The following is a 19,030-nucleotide window of genomic DNA, read 5'->3' as shown; positions in this document are numbered from 1 at the left end:
AGCTAGAAGGAGGAGCAGAAGTAACAGAGGGAGTTACCTGACCTGGAGATAAAGGTGAAGGAGGAGCGAGATCTTCAATAGATGGTCCACTTCCATGATCGTCATTCTGAGTGTTGTCCTCTAGAGTTGCTTCTTCACTGGGAATGCAAGCTTCTGTGGTGAAGGGCTGAGAAGCGCATCCTCCACTATCATCATCGTCACTTTCAACACCTGTAGAAGGGGTAGAAGATTGCGCTTGAGGACTGGGAGGAGAAGCTGGAGGCAGATCATGGCTAGCGAATGGGTCATCGTTGATATCTGGTACGCTATCGAGCTCTCCTTCATCAAATTTCACATGGATGCTATCTTCTTCCCTCTGAGTCTTCAGGTTGAGAACTCTATACCCCTGGCTAGTAGGAGCATATCCAAGGAAAGATAGCCTCGTCGTTCCTAGCATCAAACTTACCCAGGAGATCTTTCCCATTGTTATTGAATTAGCACTTGCAACCAAACACCCTTAGGTGAGAGATATTCGGTGTACGCCCTTTGAGCAATTCATATGGGGTTTTCTCTAGGATTGGCCTTAAGAAGGAACGGTTAGTGATATAACATGCAGTGCTCACAGCTTGTGCCCAATAGTGTGAAGCGACACCGTTAGAGAGTAGCATTGTGCGTGCCATCTCTTGTAGAGTCCTATTTTTGCGCTCAACCACACCATTTTGCTCGGGGGTTCTAGGTGTAGAAAAGTTATGATCTATACCCCTTTCCTCACAAAATGATAGGAACTCACCATTCTTGAATTCAGTTCCATTATCAGAACGAATTGAACAAATGGGGAGCCCTAGCTTCTTTTCCAATAAAAGCGCAAAAGTTTGAAACTTTTCAAAGGTTTCGCTCTTGTGTTTCAAGAAAAGAGTCCAGGTATAGAGAGAATAATCATCAACTATAACAAAAATGTAGCGATTACCTCCTTTACTCTGCGTGCGTAGTGGTCCACATAGATCCATGTGGAGAAGCTCAAGTGGAGCCTTGGTCTGCACTACCTTGATAGAGGGAAAGGAGCTACGAGTCGCTTTAGCTTTTGAGCAATCTGAGCATGAAGTCATGGATTCCACCTTGATGCGAGGAAGACCACGAACCAGATCTTTGGATTCTAGCTTGTTGAGTAGATGTAGACTTGCGTGTCCCATTCTTTTGTGCCAAAGATTGGTCATCTCAGTGAGTGTAGCTAGACATAGGTTGCGCTTAGGAGAGAAGGAGTGGTCGAAGAGGTAAGTGTTGTCTATGCGCTTGCCCTTTAGAAGCACCTCTTGTTCAGGACTGACCACTGCACATTCAGTTGTACTAAACCATACCTTATTACCTCCGTGTTCGCATAATTGAGCTACACTCAGTAGATTGAACCGAAGGTTCTCTACTAAATTCACATCTCCTATTTGAATGGCTTTGTTGAGATGCGCTTGTCCTTTAGCAATATCTTCCCTTGCTTTTTGTCACCGAAGGAGACGCTGCCTCCTTCCTTAGCTTGGAATGAAAGTAGTAACTGTGGAATCACCCGTCATGTGACACAAGCAACCGTTGTCGATGTACCATCTACATTTCATCCCAACCTGCAAAAATAGAGATCAAGCTTTGATCTCCCATCGAAGCTTGCGCTTCGTGGGAATATTAGACATAGCTATTGCTGAGCTAGTCTTTGGGACTGGCTTATAATAGCTAGGATCATTCAGATCTAACACAATATGAGGTCGCGCTTCACGAAGCGCACCTCTATGTCCAGAAGCGCATCCGTTCTCAACAGGTGAATGTTGATCACGTGTACGCTTTCCCTTATGTTTAGCCATTGGCTTATAGGGCTTGCTCTTAAGGACTTTTAGGTCCTTGCACTCATGCCTGTCATGTCCATTGCGACCACAAAAGGTACAATAATGGTTACCTCTTACGTAACCATACTTGCCTTTTCCTGGTCTAAATGGTTCTTTCTTTTGTAAGACTGGAGGCTGAGTTGGGGTTTGCGCTTGTTTTTTATACAATTGATGCGCTTTTTCCCCATGAAACCACTCTTTGGTTTCTGAAGGTTGTTCCTCAAGTACTTTTATTCTGCTCTTCAAATGAGAGTTATCACTCTTGTAGGCAGTTAGGTCTTGTTCGAGTGATTTGATTTTAGCAGAGAAATCACTTGATTGAGGAAGACTAGAGGAAGAGGAAGATTCCTGGGGTCATATCCCAATCTAGGTCTAGCTTTCACAAAGGCTGTTTGAGGAACAGACTTCGCTTCCACTAGTTTGGTAAGAATATCAAGCTTTCATATGATCTGATCGAGCTTAACATCCTTAGTTGAGTCAGAGTTACTTTCCAACCCATTTCCATGACAACGCTCACAAGATTTAGAGAGAAGTGTGGGTTTGTCATGTAAACGTTTGGAAAGCTCAACCAATTCTTCCTTAGCATTATCAAGTTCAACCAGTCGTGCTCTAGCATCAGTTGCTAGAGACTTGTGTTGAACCATAAGCTCTTTTAAGAGACAAATAAGATTGCTCTTGGGCAATATGTCAAGGTTAATATCATTTACCTCAATCTCAGAGCCAGAGTCTGAGTCTGATGCAGCGCCGGCCATTAAGCACAAGTCAGGTTGTGCTCCATCTTCTGAATCGTCATCAGATTCTCCCCAAAGCGTGACAAACGCTTGTTTAGGGGGCTGTTTGTTGGAGCTTGAGCTTGGATTCACCTATGGATGAGGACACGCTTTAGCCAAGTGTCCCTTCTCGTTGCAGTTGAAGCAAGTGAAATCCCTGACATCGCGCTGCTTGGAAGCTGTATCGCGCTTGAGGCCACCTTATCTCTTGAAAAACTTCTTCACGAGCTTGGTCATCATGGCGACATCTCTATCATCATCGTCGTCTCCTTCATCATCGTTTTCAAGCTTTTGGAGGACGCGTGAGAGCTTGAGCGCCATTCCTTTGGTTTCTCGTTCTGAGTGCTTCTCTTCATTGTTCTTGATTTCTTGAACTTTGAATTTTCCTGCAAGAACAGAGATAGGCAATTCTCGAGTCTCCTTAGATTGGAGAAGAATCTGCTTGAGAGTTGCATACTTGGAGTTCACCCCATGGATGAACGCCATAGAATACTCCCAAGCTTTCTTTTCCATTCCAGCAAAAAGCATTTTATCATAGAGGATTTGACATCGAGAATGATAATCAGAAACAAGCTCATTTTCTCCCATTCTAATGGAGCAAAATTCGCGGTTAAGCTCAAATATACGATTGTCCTTCATGTCATCACTACCTGAGTGCATGTTTATGATGGCTTTTCCACATCGCTTGGGCAGTGGGGAGTGACATTACCTTGTCAATGTCTTTCCTTGAAAGCGCATTGAGGATGAGTTGTCGCGCTTTGGCGTTCTTCTCCATTAGTTGGTACTCCTTGGCTTCCCATTTGGAGTCATCAGTTTCAGAGATCTTCTCATCGCCCTTTTCAATGATTTTTCAGCATTGGTAATCCATTTGCTGGATGTAGTTTTTAGTCATTGTGAGCCACCATTCGAGTTCGCCTTCAACAAGGACGTGGGGCTTAGCGAGAGAAATGCCGAGGTTGAAACTAGCCATCGTTCGAATCTTGAGAATCCTTTGAACCTGTAAAAGGATTAGTGCAAATAGCTAACCTGTAGCTCTGATACCAATTGTAGGAAACGTATTTGATCAGCTATTTTTCACTGTCACTAAGGTTCATTAAGCCTTAGATGCGCTTAACAAGTATTTAATTGCGCTTTGAATACTTGAGATGCGCTTGACCTATGTAGAACTGTTAGTAATGATTTTACTAAAGTCCTTAAGTGTGGAAGAGGTTAGACAGACAATTGAGCGCGCTTTAAGTTGTTAAAGCGCATTTATATTTGCACACACAAAGTTTCTCAAAGGTGAGAACCCTAAGTCACTAGCTGACTCGGGATAAAACTCACCACTACACTTGTATTAATAGAAGAAACAATTACAACTCTAGCTTCAATCACTTTGAAGCTCACTCGTAACACTCCTTCTACAATACTGAGTTCAGCTCTAGAGAACAAATGAAGGCACTCTCAACACTCTCTGATTACAAACAAGTATATCACCTAAGCTCTCTCTAGCTTCTCTATAATTCTCTCGGTTTGTAACATCTAGAGTGAATGCAACAGTCCTCTATTTATACACAGACCTTAAGCTAAACCTCTAACTTAATTCGTGTAACAAACAAAGACTAGCATAATGCCACCTCATCAATCCGTGCACCTTGATCACTTCACCAGAATTAATCAACGGCTTGTATTGAATTGGTTTTGTTCTCTTCTTTGTTGATGCACGCCACCTCAGCAATCCGTGCATTTCGCTCTAACAACCTTCTGCCACGCTGGCAATCCCTGGGTAGCGTCACAAAAGCCTTCAAACCCTTCTCGTGCCTCTTGCACACTCGGTTTGTATCTTCCCTCTTTCCATCCTTTCCTCACGCTTTGGGCGTTGTTCTCCTGCGATAACGTGCACCCTTTGCTTCGGTGCAACCGCGTGATCAACATTACATCCGCTTCATTCAAGCGCATCTTCTATGCCTTAGAAGCTCGCTTACACTCACTTCTGGAGTTGAATGGGATTATTAAACACCTGTTGCGAAACTTACTTTCTCCGCGTGGTGTTAAGCGCAACTGTTACCAGTCAAGCGCATCTCTAAGTGACTTAAGCGCATCCTTTCAGATATAACAATAACCTCGAAGACTTAAAAACACTAAGAGATTAAATTGATTAGTTTGTTATCATCAAAACTAAGAGAAATACATTGAGCTTTAACATTCCTATCAAAGCTCAACTAACAGAATAAATTATCATTAAGTTTGACTTCGCTTTGATAATGATCATCTTTTCCCAATCATAAACCACTCAATTTTTTATTCATATGTATAGATTCATGGTGATGGCCGCTCTTATGGGACTGCATGCGTGCATTCATTTCTGTATTTATAGAGTGATAGAGGTTATGCTTTGACTTCTGCAAAGAAGGGTCGGAACATAAAAAGAGAAAAAGCTTAAGGCGGTTTTGAGAATGAGAATATTTAATTGTAACAAAGGATATGAAATGAATTACGTGGAGTCTTGGAATTTAAAGAGACATGAAGTTAAATTTAATTAATTTGACTATTTATCTTCCATAATCAAGTAGAGGGTTAATACAACTTCTATTTTATTTGAGAGTTTTTCTTTTTTTTGTATTTATTTCGAAAATGATCAATAATGAAAATAAGGGTATGTTAAGAAATATGCTTAAAAAACTCAACTTTATAAGGATTATGATATGATATGATGTATAGATTCATGGTGATGGGCTCTCTTATAGGGATGTATGTGTGTGTTCATTTATTTATTTATAGAGAAATGGAGGTGATGTTTTGACTTGTGCAAAGAAGGGTCGGAACATAGAAAGGGCAAAGGCTCAATGTGGTTTCAGAATAAGAAAGGATTTTTATTTAATAGTAATAAAGGATAAGAAGTGAATTATGTGGACTCTTGGAATTCAAAGGGACACGAAGCTTAATTTACTTAATTTGACTATTTATGTTTCCTAATTGAGTAGAAGGCTAATGCAATTTTCATTTTATGTGAGAGATTTTAGTTTTTCTTTCACACTTATTTCCAAAAAGATGATTAAATAAAATAAGGGCAACTGGGGAAACCTCTAAGAAGAAAATCGATTTAGATCTAAGAAGAAAATCAAGTTTCTGATGTAGAGGATCTCGTATGTGGGCAACTACAGATCATACTTCTCAAATCGATTTAGATCTAAGAAGAAAATCGAGTTTCTGATGTAAAGGATCCCGTATGTGGGCAACTACAGAGCATACTTCTCAAAAGAGAGGAAGAGAGGAAGAGAGGAAGATACTCTTGCTCAAAGGAGAATGTGTCTATTTATAGGCTAAGGAGGAGGGATTGGGCTATTGGGCTAACCAAATTGGGCCGAACAAATTGGACCGAGTAATAGGAATTCTAGAGGTTAATGATGCAAAACAATAAGGAGGGTATTAATGATGCCAAGGTTATATTCAAAGCTGAGGGAAATTAAAAATGGGTGAAAATGGGTCTTCAATGGAAGAGTAATGAAAATGCAAATTTACATCTAAGATTTCAAAGTCCCTCCAATCATTATATGTATTAAGATTAGATTAGATTAGCACATGTTTTATCGATTATACCCTCTCCTTTAACACTTATTTTACCTATTAAACCCTCCCACAAATCTATTATAGTTACAACTATCCACTTCAACAAAAAAAGTTAAAACTATCGGTATTAACACATGTGCAAATGTTCTCCCACATTGAAACTCAATGAATTTTTCGACCCTTGGATGTGTATAAAATCCATGTTACATGTTGAGATTTTTTAGCCTCCCACATCGAAAACTTAATGAAATTTTCTTTTCTTTGAGATGTATAAAAGGAGATCACAAGGCCGAGGTAGAAATGGGTTTTTATATTTCTCTTATTATTGAATTTGAGCTTATAACAATAGAAGTCAAATAATCAATTTTCCAGTTTAAGATTTTTACTTCTTATGTTTTATCATGGTAATTAGATTTTATGAATTGTATTATTTGGGAGTTTCAATTACCAACAGTGTTTCTTCGATCAGTTTTTTTATTTTTTTAAATTTCAACAGTATTTATTCAATTTGGGAGTGCACTATTATAATTAAAACAATCCACTTTAACCCAAAATAGTTAAAATTATTCATATTAATACCTGTGAAAATATTCTCCCACATCGAAACTCAATTAAATTTCGACCATTGGATGTGTATAAAAGTCATGTTACTGGTTGAGATTTTTTAACCTCTCATATCGGAAACTTAATGAAGTTTTCTTCTCTTTGAGATATATAAAAAGAGATCATAAGACCCCTCATAGAAATGAATTTTTATGTTTCTCCTATTATTCAAGTTGAATTTAAAATAATAGAAGCCCAATAATTAATTTTCCAGTTTAAAATATTCCCTTCCAACGTTTTATCATGACAACTAGATTTATATGAATTGAATTAAGTGAGATTTTCAATTACTAACGATCTCTCTTTCAATTTTTTACTTTTTAAAGATTTGTTTCTTCCATTTTTTCTAGCCTATGTATTTCATTAAAACTGGATTGAATATTCAATAATTTATAGAGTTTTTATATAGCAATGACTACAAGGATATTTGTTATGAAAATTTAACTCTTAGTACTAAAATAATGAAAATATATAACTAATGAGTAGTCTATTATAATTAGAACTATACACTTTAACCAAAAAAAGTTACAAGTAGAGATTTTTGAGCCTCATATCAAAATCAATGAAATTTTTGATTTTTAATTTTTAATTTTTGATTTTTGAGCCCCATATTAACACTCATTCAAATCTTCTCTCATATCGAAATCAATGAAATTTTTGACCATTGAATGTGTATAAAAAGCAATGTTACAAGTAGAGATTTTTGAGCCCCCCACATCGAAAACTTACTGAAGTTTCCTTCTCTTTGACGTGTATAAAAGGAGATCACAAGAACCCCAATAGAAATGGGTTTTTTATGTTTTCTCATTATTGAAATTGACCTTAAAATAATAGAAACATACTAACTAATTTTCCAGTTCAAGATTTTTATTTCTTACGTTTTATCATGTATAAAAGCCAAATTATAGGTTGATATTTTTAGCCCTCGTTTTCAGAAACTTAATGAAGTTTTCTTCTCTTTGAGATGTATAAAAAGAGATAACAAGACTCCCGGTAGGAATGAGTTTTATGTTTATCTTACTATTAAAGTTGAGCTTAAAACAATAGAAGTCCAATAATTAATTTTCTAGTTTAAGATTTTTATTTCTTACTTTTTATTATGATAATAATATTTTCTGAACTGGATTATTTAGGAGTTTCAATTACTAACGATCTTTCTTCAATTTTTTTTTACGATTCCTATCTTCCATTTTTTCTAGCCTATGTACTTCAAAAAAGTTGGATTGAATATTCAATAATTTAGAGAATATTTATATAGTAATGACTAGGAGGATATAAATCTAACTCTTAGCACTAAAATTATAAAAAAACTATATAATTAATATCTATTCTATTATAATTAAAACTATCCACTTTAATCCAAAAAAGGTTACAACTATCCATATTAATACTTGTGAAAAATGTTCTACCACATCGAAACTCAATTACATTTCCGACCATTGGATGTGTATAAAAGCCATGTTACATGTTGAGATTTTTTAACTTCCCACATTAGAAACTTAATGCAGTTTCCTTCTCTTTGAGGTGTATAAAAAGGGATCACAAAATTCCTTATAGAATTGAGTTTTCATGTTTATCTTATTATTCAAGTAGAATTTAAAAGAATAGAAGCGCAATAATCAATTTGTTTGTTTAAAAATATTTCTATCTTACGTTTTATCATGACAATTAGATTTCCGAATTGGATTATGTGGGATTTTCAATTACTAACAATCTTTCTTTCATTTTTATTTTTTTATGATTTCTTTCTTACATTTTTTTCTAGCATGTGTACTTCATAAAATTTGGATTGAATATTCAACAATTTATAGAATTTTTATATAGTATGACAACGAGGTTTTATGAAAATCTGACTCTCAGAACAAAAATTATGAAAAAATATTTTATTAATAAGTAATATATTATAATTAAAACTATACACTTTAAAAAAAAGGTTTAAACTATCAATATTAACACATGTGCAGATTCTCTCTCGCATCGAAAATCAATGAAATTTTCGACAATTGAATGTTTATAAAAAGCTATGTTACATGTTGAGATTTCTTAGCCTCCAGTAGAAATGGACTTTTATTTTTTTTCTTATTGAAGTTGAGGTTAAAATAATAGAAGCTCATAATCATTTTTCCAGTTCAAGATCTTTAGGGCTTGTTTGGTACCCATATCCTGATATTATGGGTATGGAAATGGCTGATACCCATACCTGATGTTTGGTATATCAGTATATGGATATCAAGTTGATATACTTGATATCATGATATACTCATTTTGTACATATTCCATATAATCAGTTTTATTAGGATATCACTCATATCCCCTTCTGTCTCTTATCTATTTTACATATTGCTTTCTAACTAAACTATTTCTTCTTGTTGATGAATATCATGATTGTTCTCAAAAATATCAACCGATATCTATATTATACCAAAGACGGATATAAGATATCAATCTCATACCCATACCTGATATCTGATATCCATATACATACCCGATATCTGATATCTTAAGATATGGATACCAAACGAGCCTTTATTTCTTACGTTTTACCATGATAATTAGATTTTTCGAACTGGATTATTTGGGAGATTCAATTTCTAAAAACCTTTCTTCAATTTTTTTAATATTTTACGATGTCTTTCTTCAATTTTTTCTAGCATATGTACTTCATAAAAGTTGGATTGAATATTCAAGAATTCAAATAATATTTATATAGTAATGACTACAAGGATACATGTTGTGAAAAACTAACTCTTAGCACTAAAACTATAAAATATATATAATTAATAAATAGTCTATTATAATTAAAACTATCCGCTTTTACCAAAAAAGTTAAAAACTATCAATACTAATGTATGTGCAAATGTTCTCACACATCAAAACTCAATGAAATTTTCGACCATTGGATGTGTATAGAATCCATGTTACAAGTTGAGATGTTTTAGCCTCCCACATCGGAAACTTAATGAAGTTTCCTCTCTTTGATTTGTATAAAAGGAGAGCACAAGACCCCATGTTAGAAATATATTTTTTATGTTTCTCTTATTATTCAAGTAGAACATAAAACAAGAGAAACTCAATAATCAATTTCCAGTTTAAAGTATTTATTTCCTATGTTTTTTCATGACAATTAGATTTTTCGAATTGGATTATGTGAGATTTTTTGTTACTAACGTTCTTTCTTTCAGTATTATTTTCTTACAATTTGTTTCTTCCATTTTTTCCATCCTATGTACTTCACAAAAGTTGGATTGAACATTCAATATTTTAGAGAATTTTTATGTACTAAATGAATACGAGGATTGTTTGTGAAAATCTAACTCTTATCATTAAAATTATGAGAAAATATATAATTAATGTAGCCTATTATAATTCAAACTATTTAACCAACAAAAGGTTAAAACTATCCATACTAACACATGTGCAAATTCTCTCCCACATCAAAACTCAATTAAATTTTCGACCATTGGATGTATATAAAAAGTCATGCTACATGATGAGATTTCTTAGCCTCCCACATAGAAAACTTAATGAAATCTCCTTCTCTTTGGGGTGTATAAAAGGAGATCACAAGACACTCGGTAAAAATGGGTTTTTATGTTTCTCTTATTATTCAAGTTGAGTTTAATACAATAGAAGCCTAATAATCAATTTTTCAGTTTAAATTTTTTCTTTTTTATATTTTATCATGACAATTAGATTTTATGAATTGGATTATGTGAGTTTTTTAGTTACTAATGAACTTTCTTTAATTTTTTAAATTTTACAATATCTTTAACCCATTTTTCTAGCTTTTGTACTTCGTAGTAATTGAATATTCAACAATTTAGAGAATATTTATAGAGTAATGACTACGAGGATATTTGTTGTGAAATCTAATTCTTAGCACTAAAATTATGGGAAAATATGTAATTAATAAGTAGTCAATTATAATTGAAACTATCCACTTTATTTAAAAAAATTAATATCCATCTTAAAACATGTGCAAATGTTCTCCCACACGATACTCAATGAAATTTTCGACCATTGAATGTGTATAAAAAGCAATGTTAGAGGTTGAGATTTTTTAGCTTCCCACATTGAAAACTAATGAAGTTTCCTTATCTTTGAAGTACATAAAAGGAGATCATAATAACCCCGTTAAAAATGGATTTTTTCCCTCTTATTATTCAAGTTTAGCTTAAAACAATTGAATCCAGTAAACAGTTTTCGAGTTTTAATTTAAAAACATTTTGATTCGGTTTCTTGTCGTGTTTGAGTGTATACGGGTATCTGGACATTTTTAATATGTCCGTATTACATTGTGTATAACTTACTCATTTTTACAAAAAATACTACTCATATTTCATTCAAACATTTCATATATGAACAATTAGATTGATCAAAATTTCCTTAAGAATAAATCAAAGTGTATCTCAATTGGTCAAAAAGATAAGCAAAAATATATAAACTATGATATCATAAACTACGATATTAATTGATCCGAACATGAATGTAACATATTTTTGTACTTCTTAACAGTTTACTAAACATGTAATATAAATAATGTATAATGAATGTATAATCTCATAAAAGATAAAAACCCGTGCGAAGCATGGTTAGTAAAACCCTAGTAGAATATAAAGTTAGCTTACCATTTTGAATTGCCATTATTTGATGCTCTACATATTAACATAAGTATCAACCCATAAAAAACTTCAAAGTCCATTACAATTTACAATATTCTAGATACTCAAACATATGCAAGCAGATATTAACTACAACATTTTACAATTGATCATACTTCTCCTAAACTAACTCCAAACATCTCCTAATCAAGTCTTTCACTTGATTTCTCTACACCCTACTTTTTTCGTTGGACCAAAATCTTTAGATCATTCACAGTGATAAATAATCCAATATATAGCTTCTATGATTCAACTTTTAACTTAAAATTCTTTAAAATTATAACTAGCAAATGGGTTGGTGCGTCGGTTCGGGTTGTCCAAGTTCGAATTTAAATTAGGTTTAGATCATGTCACAGTGAAGAATTTCCATTTTAATTTTTTTATAGTTTTTTCTATGACTAAATAAATCATATATGTTTTATTTTTAAAAAAAAATTTGAAAGGATTTTATTTTAGAATATATTAAAATGTTTGAATGTTGAATTTTTGTATTCACAGATAGGCCCAATCATCTATATATGAAAGCTAGCCTTTTTTAAACTTTCATCTTAATTTTAGCCAATATTTCCTTAGGTATAATTTTCTCATTAGATCTATTATTATCTCTCCTCTTACTATGGTTTAATTATTCTTTTTCTTTTTAAATTATAGATTTTTTAATTAACTTCCATATTTTTAGGAATAATTGATAAGATATTTAAAATTTAATCTAATTAATTACTAAGTTTAAATTATTCTTCTAAAACTTAATTAATAATTAAAATATTAATCAATATCTTTTATAAACATATACTATATAAATATAGATTTAACTAAAAATAAAACAATACAATATATATATTTTATTTATTTTTATGTTATAATAAATTGAGTCCATTATTTTGATGTATGTTTTACAAAAAAAAAAAACTTTCACCAAATAAATTAATTATATTAAATTTTTTTTCCCTAAAGATAAAACAATGCAATATTTATTTCATGATTTTTTTATGTTATATTTAATCTAATTAATTATTAAATTTTAATGATTCTTCTAGAACTTACTTAATAATTAGACTATTAACCTATCTCTTTTATAAACATAGAATATTTTTTAGTTTTTAAATTAACTAGTTGATGACCCGTGCCAAGCATGGGTTTGAAATATCAAAAACCTTACAAATTGGTAATAATTGATATTCTATTTCAAGGAAATATCTTGTATAAATGCTTGAATCTATATATTATTTCCAATCCATCATAAAAATAACTTTTTTTACTTAAGTGCCAAACATTAGAGCTAGTTGTAGCTGATGCATGATTAAGATTTTCGTGTACTCTGTCGTATAATCCATCCGGCAGAGTCCAATGTGTCAATTTCAACTACAACCAGATCCTGAAAAAAGAAAAAAAGATACTTATTAAAATTCATTTGAGTAATATAAAGAGGTGCATTTGTAGTTAAGCAAGAATTTATTACCAGAACATCAACATATTCTTAAAATTGATATGGATAATCACTTGTTATAACATAATTAGAATAAAGAAATAACATACAAATATTATTGTCCTTCATATTGGTAACCTCCATCTTTCCTTCAACTCTGTATCACTTCATTAGCTCCATCTACTAATCTGGCCCTAAAAGAATGACATACAATTACAATGGTTGGTTTATAACTTAAGTAATAGATGGAAACTTTCGTTGTTTCCACTTAGATTAAATAAGACATCAAGCTTGAAATATTCAACAAAATTACATATTAAATTTATAAAGTACCTCATATAACATTTTGAAAAACCTTCTTATATACAACATTAGTAGTCGTATTCTGTGGAGAGCCTTGACAGTCACCGATTAGGATTCTCAAACCCTTTCTACTTGTAACTCTAAAAACTGCAACATAGAGTTGACCATGGGTAAAAATAGGTTTGGGAAGAAACAAACCCACTTGAGAGAGATTTTGTCCTTGACTCTTGTTAATTGCCATGGAAAAACAAACCACCACGGGAAATTGCCTTCTTTGAAACTTAAATGGGTATCTGGTGTCAGATGGTGTAAGTAACGTGCACGAGATAAATACCCGGCTTCCAGTGTTACTCCCTGAAATGATTTCAGCTTCTATAACATGACCCCCAAGGCGGTGGACTATCAACCTTGTTCCATTACATAATCCAGCAGATTGGTCGATATTTCTTAGTAGCATAATGGGAACACCGACCTACAACTTCATTATGTGGTTTGGTATACCAGATGATCGGATTCCATTGAGGAAATCAACAGAAAAAATGATTCATTAGTAATTCCGCCTTCATCTGTCTTGCATATAATGTCTGAGCTAAGATACACTTTTTCATCCCCGAGAAGCAATGATAGATTGTGATCATTCACTTTATCAACAATATCATGTGTGGGCGCGAGAATAGATCTCTCTCCATAATACTGAGCTGGGTCATTAACATTCAGAATGGAAGGATACGTAGCTTCAACAATGGTGGAACTAGTGTCATCAGCCTCCTCTATCAACAAATCAGAAGGAATCTCAATAGTTGTCTCTTCATCATTTTCGCCGCCGAGATTACCGTCTCCAATTTTCAGTATCCATTCTGAATATTCTTTTGCTTCTCCAACTTCATATGCATTACCTCCATGTTCTAATCTCATATTCCTTGTAAGTTTCAGTTCCTTGCAAAAACGCCACAAATATGAGGAGTTTATAGTTGCATAAACTATGTCTTGTCTGCTTTCTCCGGGAACTACAGGCAAGATATGTCTGAAATCTCCACCAAACACTACAAATTTTCCACCAAAAGGCTTATTCAAGCTATCTGGGTCTGAAGATCGCATTACACCCCTCAAAGTTTTGTCAAATGCTTCAAAGCAGAATTTACTAACCATTGGAGCTTCATCCCAGATTATAAGTTTTGTCTTTGAGATCATACCAGCAAGTTCTGTATTCAGCTTGATATTGCATGTCGAATCCTCGTGAATATCAATAGGTATATAAAATCTTGAATGAGCAGTTCTATCACCTGGAATCAATAATTGCAATACCACTTGACGCAACTGTAATAACTATTTCACCCCTTGATCGAATAGTAGCTGAAAGAGACCTCCATATGAATGTTTTTCCTGTTCCACCGTGCCCGTATAAAAATAAAACACCACCTTTATTTGAATCAACTATTGTCATGATCTCGTCATACACCCCTTATTGCTCATCTATAAATTTAGATATTAAGGTCTGATGATCACGTAATAGTTCATCTTTGTCGTACTGAAGCTCATCTTGGATCATCCTGTTAAGACCATTTGAGATCAAACTCTGGTCAGGTTGGGGCATCGATGGAAAATAGCTTAAGCTACTAAAATTTTTATATAGCAATTTCTCAATTTCGGCGAGTGTATAATTCTGCAATTGTTCATCACTAAGATGCAAATCTGCACACCAAACACAAAAATTAGTGACGTGGAAAAATAAAGTATTATATGCTAGTAATTTAGAATATAAAACAATTCAAAACTAATAAATATTACATGCTATGTTAAAAATGAGACACTAATGTGAATAGAAAAGACACTAACGTGTTATACTCTCTTAACTGCATATGCATGTCTCGACCAAAATAAAAAAACTATATATGCATTTCATAAAAAACTATATGTCCAAAACAATATTTTAACGTTTTATATTTCTAATTAAAAAGTCTTTCGTTTCACTTATGTTAGAAACTTTCGTTATGAAGGTAAGTTTAGTTATGAAGTCGTGAACCTCATAAAAAACTATATATTAAGAGATACCTTTAATTTGGAAGATTCTTCGTTGATGAGCAAGGATATCATTAGATAATTCCCACACATTTTCTGGCATACACATACTTCTTGATTTCAGAAGCATAACAAATAAATTCCTAAGGTATTGTGCGGTGCCCTAGAAACTTGCTTCTATAATGTCGTCAATGTATTCTCTCTCATCGTCCAATAGACCAAGTGCATAACATGCTTCTCTAAATGTAGGAAAAATAATACCATTCACTGTTCTAATATCCTCATAGCAAGTTTGACCTTTAACATGGTTTATCAATATACGCAAGTAGTATAGTTCTCCACTCCCGGGAGCAACATGATAAATTCTCCCAACTGGTTTTTTTGAATTTTTCCCTCTTTTCTTCCATTTCTTGATAGCTTGTTTCCATACATACTCTCGTGGAAATTGATAATAGGTCAGGTTTCTTGCTTCTTCAGAGCTCTTATTAAACTCCATCCAAGCTAAAAACATGGATCCATCTACACCAGGCCTTTGAATTACATCATCGGTAGGATCATCATTAACAAAAACAACACTATTCTCGTCTTGAAGATGAAAACACAATCTCTGAACTAGTACAGATCTTTGGTGAATTGGAAAGCAAAGGAGGAGCCAAAATGCTTCAAGGGGAGATATATATCTGTTATTTTATGTCATGAAAAATTAAGAAATGCTATATGAACAATAAAATTTATTTTCATACATATAATTTAATGAATAAAATTTACCTACAGTTGAAATACTCTTTGATCTCATCATGCATAGTATCTATTGTTGTAACACAATCGTGTCCTTTGTTGATATACTTGAACATATATTTGATTGTTTGACCCTGATTACACCATTCAACATTAATGTGAGCATTGAAGTGAAGTAATAGATTCTTGTTGTAAGGAACTATAGAACGGTTATCCAAGTCACGCCCATTTTTGTTAAGGTACGTCCATTACTCCTCCTCCTATAAATGGGATAACCTTCATCGTCGATAGTAGTTATTTCCACAAAATCATTTGGATAGTGCTTTGTGCATTTTCCACCATCCATGCACGGGAAATTCATATTATGGACTCCACATGGACCATGGACCATTCACTCACTGACAATACGAAATAAAGTAGGATTAGTGATTGGATCTGGAATCTCAACATTGATTATTCTGTCAATATCAGTAGCTACGGAAGACTTGACATCTTTATCCAAAAATATAAGAATGTGTGCATGGGGTAATCCTCTTTTCTGAAACTCAATAGTATATAGGACTGCAATACAAAGATATATAGATTAGTTAAAATTATAAAAATTATGCTAACTAAGCCATATATTAGTCATTAGTCGTTCAAAATAGTATATAGAAATCAATAGTATATGTCCAGGCAACAATAGAGTGGGGAAAGATATATAAAAAGAGTTATTGATAACGTTTGTTTCCATATAAAAACAAAACAATTAATATTCTACAGTTATGTATTTCATTTGCCGTTGGAGTGGTGGGATTTTTTTAGAGGACTTAAATAGAGGATTACTTGAACAAACAACATGCTATATTATAATAAATGCCCCAAAAGCAACACCAAACATTCAATTCTTTTCCTATATACTAAGCTAAAGCATATAAGTTATAGTGTTTGTTGTAATGTATGGTGAATATTTAGTAATCTACAATATTATCATAAACATAAAGATCAGATCCAATATAATAAAATCTAACTACTATGTTCCTTTTCCGTTGTAGATGTACTATCTGACTAACATACTAAAACCTAAAAGAAGATAAATTTGATGTATTTAATGACATATATGTAATTAGAATCTATTATTGAAGATCATATAGAAAAAATGGAAAATATATAATATTTACCTGTTGTCACTTCTCCAAAAATCTTTTTGTCTCTAATATACTTGATCATGTCGTTAAGCTTCAACTTGAAGATTCTACATACTATATCCGGCCTACCCTCAGGCTTAAGTCCCCATTCATCGAGAAATCTAGTAATTTCAGGCCACTTTGTATTGCAAGTGAAGGTTATGAATAGATCAGGATATCCATAAAACTTGCAAAGCGCCATTGCGTCTTGATAATTTTGCATCATATATCTCGGACCGCCTGTAAAAGATGAAGGCAAAACAAACCGCTATTATGTAGATGCTGGATCGGTGTTACCTTGTATAGAAGCCTCACTTATGTTCTTGTATGAATCAGCTCTTAGTTGTGGCTGGTGGGTTTGGATGTAATGCACCCTATCAGACTCAACCATAGTGAAAGCATCCAGTCCAAACCGTAGAAACAATGCACCAGCAAGCAATAAAGTTTTTCCTTCTTTGCGCCTCTCTTGTATACAAAATGCAAAAAACTCTCTCATGCTTACTCTTGTTCTCTTTCTGTTTTCAACACCTTCATCACTCACTGGAATATTGGTCTTGAATCCATCTTCACCGTATGGAAATAGCAATGGATATTGTAGGGCAAGATAAGAGACATGCAACTCATTTATCCGTTTTAATCCATCCCCTTGTTTCTCAAGTATTATATCCATGTGATCAATCATACTATCTATATCACCAACTATTAGTTCTGCTACTTCCGAAGTAGTTGGTAGAATGTATCTCCTATGATCAGTATCCCTACTACATATGAGCCTTCAATCTAATATCTGTAGATTTGTCATTAATTATGTTATCCTTTGGCATGAGGATTGTATTCATCAATCATCTTTTACAAGTCAGATACAGTGGACGGGTCAAGACCGCTGGAACCATTTGGACTGCAATTAATTATATATGAATGTTATTCCATATATATTTATAACATACAAAAATAATTATTAGCTATAAAATTGAAGAAATAAGACAGACATACTTGATTGCATTGAGCCTGTTATTTTCTTCATTCTATATGTCGTATATATAGAGTAGACAAAATTTTGCATTTTCACCTTCTTCAGGGAGCAAGCTTCCAATCTAGTGACAATTTTGGATGTGTAATCTATAGGCACGTGGACCTCGCCCTTTTTCAATTCTTTGAATCTTCGCCCCTAATGATGTAACTGAAAACATCATATTACAACTACAAATATTACGAACAAACTCCTTTCTTTTCCGTTCACGTGATGTTAACAAACCATAAAGTGGCGGTGGTGGATCTTTTAGTAGTGGCAGCTGAACTTTTCCTCTTCCGCAACACAAACTATATTCTCGATCTTCTTTCGCCTTTGTTACTCGTTCTTCGATCCACATCAAAGCACCACAAAATTTGCATTCGTTTACTGCATCACCAATATCTTGATATCCTGAAAATAAATTATACTCTTTATATTGAATTCTCTAAACATTAGAAAAAGGAATAATAATGTGGAGAATCCGCGCGACTCAGGATGTTCGTTTGATATGTACATAAACATTCTGGTGCATGTATACAATATGACAAATGAATACACGTAATGTTAATAAGTATATGCTGATGTATATAACAATATAAAAATTAACATCATAAGTATACATTGATGTAGCATCATCTTTGTCATTTTCTGAATCTAATCAATTTAATAGAATAGTTAGATTATAAACGTAGTTTAAACGTAAGATTAAAATAAATGAAAAGATATATATAGAGGATAATAAAAAAGTTCATGGATGTAAATACATTACACTATAAAATAGTTAATCTTGATAACAATACCTCTACAGTCTTCATTTTCACTATTATCTATATCATTATTTTGATCAGTTGTAACTGGACCTATATAATATAGTAAAGAAAAATACATTCGACATTATACATATGTTTTTTTATAATTATAGATACCAAAATTTTGTTA

The 19,030-nt window shown here is 33.2% G+C and overlaps 1 pseudogene; it reads right to left on the bottom strand.

Annotated features, from left to right (window-relative positions):
* Positions 1 to 12,727: 12,727 nt before the first annotated feature.
* LOC141250336 (uncharacterized) lies at positions 12,728 to 17,918 on the bottom strand (annotated as a pseudogene).
* Positions 17,919 to 19,030: the final 1,112 nt, after the last annotated feature.

Source organism: Phyllobates terribilis, unplaced genomic scaffold, assembly GCF_046119375.1.
Source record: "Phyllobates terribilis strain yellow unplaced genomic scaffold, ASM4611937v1 Scaffold_5561__1_contigs__length_50758, whole genome shotgun sequence".
In the NCBI taxonomy this organism is placed as follows: domain Eukaryota; kingdom Metazoa; phylum Chordata; class Amphibia; order Anura; family Dendrobatidae; genus Phyllobates; species Phyllobates terribilis.
Note: the sequence above shows the minus strand (reverse complement) of the source record. Positions and strands in the feature narration are given on the sequence as shown.